Source organism: Manis javanica, chromosome 1 (assembly GCF_040802235.1).
Source record: "Manis javanica isolate MJ-LG chromosome 1, MJ_LKY, whole genome shotgun sequence".
Lineage (NCBI taxonomy): Eukaryota > Metazoa > Chordata > Mammalia > Pholidota > Manidae > Manis > Manis javanica.
In genome coordinates, this window is record NC_133156.1 from 18,395,645 (window position 1) to 18,402,035 (window position 6,391).

The following is a 6,391-nucleotide window of genomic DNA, read 5'->3' on the forward strand; positions in this document are numbered from 1 at the left end:
ACTATTGCAGCTATTAACTGCACTGGAATCTCTATCAACTATAAAAATGTCCCCAAAAGAATGAATGTGTCCTGAAACTATCCATTCATTTGCTGTATTGAGACATAGCTAAGACAAAGGCCACCTTTTTCTCCTATTCTCATCAACCACTCTCTCATTGAGAGGAGAAATCTTTCTTCTCTGGGAACTGTTTCTGGTCCTTCTGTGCAGGAAATTGTACGTTTCCATTACCTGGTCAACACTCCACTGTTTGGTCCCAAATCTTTTCCAGATATTTATTATACTAGCTTATAATCTTTCTCATCAAGGCATGGGTCCTGCTACTAAAGCTGCTATTTTGCCAAATTATCACTCAATAGTCAGAAAATACTCAAGATTTGAATTATCTGTGAACACACCTTGAAGAACAAAACTACATGGGCATATGCTAATCTTAATATTCATATTTGGCATTGCATTTAAAATAATTTCTATTTGTATATTTTTGTTGGCGGAAAACATTCTCTCAAATGTATTATTTTAAGACAATCCAAAAATACAAGGATTTCAAATGAAAAGAGTTGGTTCATTAAGTAGTTCCATGGGAACTACCAGAGAAAAGTTTAACAGAGTCAGAATAAGATAGCATAGATGCGGCTGGAAATGGATTTCTCAAGTTAAAGCTCCACTTGTGCCTTCTATAAATCACAATTTTTCTGTACCCTTAACTATGTATAATACACAGTTTGAATTTGCTTAAAATTCTATATTTTGATGTACTGTACCATTTAAAAAGATGTAGAAATTGTTTAATGTACAGTTGATCTTCCCTGTCACAGATACTAAAAATGGATAAGAAAATGTGAAAGAAGTCTATCCTTTCAAAAAAGTAGTGGTTTTTTGGCTGGGAAGAAAATATGAGGCCAAAAAGTTAGAATCCTGTGACTACTACAGCTTTTATGAATGTGATTCCTTTTGAATGGAGCTCAGGGCACCGGTCAGTTGAAGGCTGATCAGTGGGGTACAGAAGCACCCATCACAGTGAGAATTATTTCTGAATTTCTAGAAAATACTGACACGTCTGCAGTCTTTTTCTTTGAGTTCCAAAGTTGATGCATAGAACTCATTCCCATCATTTCTTTCTTTTTTTTTATTAGTTTTATTTTGGTATCATTAATCTACAATTACATGAAAGACATTATGTTTACTAGGCTCCCGCCTTCACCAAGTCCCCCCCACATACCCATTCACAGTTACTGTCCATCAACATAGTAAGATGCTGTAAAATCACTATTTGTCTTCTCTGTATTGCACAGCCCTCCCCGTGCCCCCCCACACTATACATGTTAATCGTAAGGCCCCCTTTCTTTTTCCCCGCCCTTATCCCTCCCTCCCATCATTTCTTAAGCATTGATGAGATGCTGCTGAATAGAGTCAGCTATTATCTTTGTCCAGTGACCATTCAAGCTGACGCTGGGTATAACTGCCCAGAAAGCCACGCGGTCTGTGGTTTATCCTCATTGATTCTCTTTGCCAATAGCTTTCTTGTGGAAAGACACCCCCCCATCTCTTCCCTTCCTTTCTTCCTTCCCTTGTGCCTGTTTAGCACTTTCCTTTTTTCATATTAAAAACATGTGAATAGATTATGCTATGGGCTTTGCAGCTCTCTGTAATAGATGAAAAGAAGAAAGAAGGGGACTCCTCTCTAGTTTCGTTAGTGATTGTATCCCTGGTGGGCATTTAGGGGCAGGAAAGGCCCACTTGTAGGACTTACTTGGGTGGGGTATGTAGCTGCTGGACAAGAGTTATCCACCCATGGCTGTAAGATACGGTCTGTAAGGAGCAGGCCTGGCTTCAAGGTGAATCTGAGAAGGATCCAGAAGAGAATTTCTTTCTGCTGAAGTTTGGAAGTCAGTTCTCCAGCTGGCAAAGGGGAAACTTAAGCAGATGAATAATAGCAGTAAATGTTTATGGCCATGCTAATAAAGCTGCATTCTGTTGAAGTGTATTTCACGTACCAGAAGGGTAGAGCTAAGTTTCTAGGAATTCAAGAACATAAGAAGAAATGGTCTCAGTAACCGGCTAATATTTGAAGGTAAATCTTGTAATTCTACAATTGGAGCTAAGACATAACGCAGATACTAGGAGAGGAAACATACAGCTTATTACAAATTATTCACGTCAGATCCATTCTTAACGGCAAATTTTGGTCAAAAGAGTGAGATTCCAAGAACATTTGGTTTGGAGACAGGGATTCACAGAAAGAAGAAAGGACTGAAAGGTGCTTTAATAAAGAAATAGAGAAGTAGACAGGAACTGATGTGATAGATTGAGATATTTGTGTTTTACAGCCACGGAAAGACAGGAGATAAAACTTTCCGATCACTCTTGGTGGTGCTTAAAAATGAGGACACCATGTAATCCAGGATTATTGATAGTTACACCTTCAGGAATAGGATGGACTAGAAAAATTAATCTTCCAGCACCATGGGATACCAAGGAAATTTAACAGCTTTGGTCTGAACTCTGGGTGAGAAAATTTTGTAGAGAGAGTTTATTATTTATTATTTATTATTATTAATGAGGTGCTCTTATGGAGATTTTCACTCCTTAAGTGGCCTAGGAAACCCTGAGTGACAAACTGAACAAAATTTGCGCCCCCATGTTCACAGCGGCACTACTCACAACGGCCAGGAGATGGAAGCAATCAAATGCCATCAACCAATGAATGGGATAAACAGAATGTGGTATATATACACACAAAATGGAATACTTTTCACTCTCAAAAAGGAGAGAAATTCTGACACTTGCTACAGTATGGCTGAACCCTGAGGACATCAATGCTAAGTGAAATAAGCCAGTCACAGAAGACAAACACCATGTGATTACACTCATACGAGTTTTCTAAATTAGTCAAATTCATAGAAACAGAGTGGAATGATGGTGGCCAGGGGGAGAGGGAGGGAGAAAAGGGGAGTTTTTATTTAATGGGTATAAAGTTTCAGCTTTGCAAGTCGGAAAAATTCTGGAGATCTGTTCTAAACAATGTAAATATAGTTAACACTGCTGAGCTGTACACTTAGTAATGGATAAGATGATAAATTTGTGTTATGTGTGTTTTACTACAATTAAAAAATGATGGAAAAATTAACACAGTTTGAAAGCAGCAAGGATGACAGAGGAAAACCAACCCAAATACTCTCTGGAAGAGTATACCTTCAGTATAGATGCTCACCTCCCAGAAATAAATCCCAGATGAGTAGGAGCTCATAATTTATAATTATATTGATCATAGGAAACAAGAAAGACAAAATAAAGATGAAGTAGAGACAACCAATAATGGAATGTAATTTAATATATTCAAAAATCAACAGGAAATTTGATCATTAAATGTTATTAAAACTGTGGAATACAGATTATGAAAAGGTATGTTGAAACACCTGATAAAGTATGGGAAAAAGAAAACAGGAAAAGAAGTTTGAAATATAAATTAATAAGAGCTTCTGGAAATGAAATATATTATTAATGAAATTTGAAACTCAATGGATGACCTTAACAGAATAAGATAATATTAAAGAATTTGAAAATTTACCTGAAGACATTTTCAGAACACAGCACAAAAAATCTAAGAGACACAAAATAAGAAAGTAAAAAGACATGGATAGTAAAATAAAGACTAATATACATGCAATTAGAGCTTAGAAGATGAGGTCAGAGAGAACTGGGAAGAGGTAATACTTGGTGAGATAAATGTTGATAATTTTTCAGAACTGATAAAGGTAATGAACATTCTGATTTGAAAACACTACACAATTCACAGCTTCAACACATCACAGTGAAATTTCAGAACAGTAAAGACAATGACAAGGTCTACAGCACAGCCAGAGAAAACCAAATACCTAAAGGAAAGTTATGTTAACAGGATTCTACTGGAGATGAGAGAAATCAGAAGAGCTTTTGGGTACCAAGCAGGGACAGCAGGACAAATTAGAAACCAGAGAAAGCCCAGTCACAAAGCCAGTTACCCACACAGGACTTTGCTGAGCTTTGAGGCTCGGCAGGAGACCCAGACAGCTGTGTCAGAAAGGTGGAGTGTAATCTACGCACTTGTGCAGTGCTGAGAAAATTGCATTAAAAATCCCTCTACAGGAAGGAGGTCAACAAGAAAAATCTGATTAGTATGCTCCCAGGACATTTGAATATAGGTGAAACCAGAGACTAAAGAACTAGGCTGAGAACCTTTGAAAGGAGAAACTTTCAGGGTACAGGAGGCAAATCCTATCAGAGTCTTGGTCAAAAGCCTGGGCGGGCCACAGCCATGGGAATATTGGTTTAGAAAGGCTGATTGAAATTTATTGTGGTCTCAGAAAGCAGACACAGGACAGAAAATCAACAAGGTCAGAAGTCTGTACTTTGAAAATGGATATATTTCTAGTAAGACTTAATAGAAGAAAAACAAAGTACACATTTGCAATAGGAGTAAAAATGAAACATTACAAATTTGATTTACCGTCATTAAAAAGAAAATAACAGAATATTATGAATAACCTTATGACAATACATTTAACAGTTCAAGTTGAATAGACTAATTGAAAAATAGGGAGAAATAGAACTCTGAATAGTTCAATATCTGTTATGGGGATTGAATCCTTAATTAAAAACATAAAAGGAAGTGATAATTCTTCCATGGAATAGAGGACGATAATACTTTAAAACTCTTTTAATGAGGCCAGCATATCTCTGATACCAAAACCTTGCAAAGAAATTTCAAGAAGGGAAAATTACAGGCCAATATTTCTCAGGCACACAGAAGTCCTAAACAAAATATTAGTGAATAATAGTGAATCATGTGATACATGTAATATAATTGAGGTTTGTTTCCAGGAATGCAAGATTAGTTAATTTAAAAACAATCAGTACAATTCACCACATCAACAAAAGAGAAGAAAAAAATATGATTTCTTTCCATGGACAAAGAAAAAATTTTTTTGTAAAATTCAGAACTTAAAAAGTCACAAACTTAAAATAGAAAAGAACTTCCTCAATCTGATAAAAATTTGCCTACAAAGTACTTAAGTTAACATCACTTATATGGTCGAATACTGAACACTTTCGATTAGAAAAAGGAAAAGATGCTCTATATTGCATCTTCTATTCAGCATTATGCTAGAAATATTTATCAGTGAAATAAGGCAAGAGAAACAAAATGAAATAAAAATACAAAGGTTGGAATACATGAAGTAAAACTGCCTCAGTTGGTAAATGGCATGATTGCGTATATAAAATAATCTAAAACAATATAGAAACCATTAGAATAAATAACTACATTTACCAAACATATCAATAAACAAGAATAAATTTTATTTCTACTTACTAACAATCAACAAATGAATGAGATTCAAAAAGTATCATTTATAATAGTGTTAAAAAGCATCAAATGCTTAGAGATAATTCCAAGGAGAGATGTACAAAATTCACAAAACTATACTGAAAGATTTAAAAAAGGATATAAATAAACAGAGAAATATATATCATGGAAGAGAGTGAAAGTTGGTATTGTGAAAATATCAACTCCACCCAATGGACCCTGACTAGCCAAGCCAATCCTGAAAAAGAAGAGAAGTGAGGTATTGGCAAAGAAAGACAATGAAAATGCATAAAGGGTCCAGAAACAGACCGTACAGATGAAGACATCTGATTTTAAACCATTATTATTGTAAGAAGAAAAATGGTTTTTATTCAATAAATGGTGCTGAATCAATTTGATATCCATATGGGGAAAAAAATGAATTCTGACTCCTACTTCATACTATTTATAAACATTTATTTGAGTGGGGTCATAGACTTAAATGTGAAAGGTGAAGCAATGAAGTTTCTAGATAAAAATGACAGTCTATATTAATGATTGGTTTAAGAATATGTCGGCAGATTCTTTGACACTCCTTACTTTAAAAAGGTGGGGTCTGGTTCCCCTCTTGAATGTGGGCCAGTTCTACTGACTTCCAATACACAGAATGTGCTGGAGGTCACAGTGGATGACGTCCACAGCAAGATTTTTAAAAAATCACAGTAACTTCGCTTCAGTTCTTCACCTTTGCATACCTGAGCCACCGTGGAAGAAAACTGAGACTTTTGTGGGCTGAGACCGTGTGGGGAGATCACGTAGAAACAGGGCCATGCATAAATAGCCCCAGTCTTCCAGCCCCCAGGCGTGAAGTCCTCGCATTTGTATTAGTTTCCTATGACTGCTGTAGCAAATTGCCCCACATCTGGTGTCTCAGCATAACCCACATTTATGCTTTTACAGTTCTGGAAATCAGAAGTCCAAAATCAGTCAGATGGGCTAAAAATCAAGGTGTTGGCCGCACCAAGCTCCCTCCGGAGGCTGTGGGGAAAAATCCATTTCCTTGCC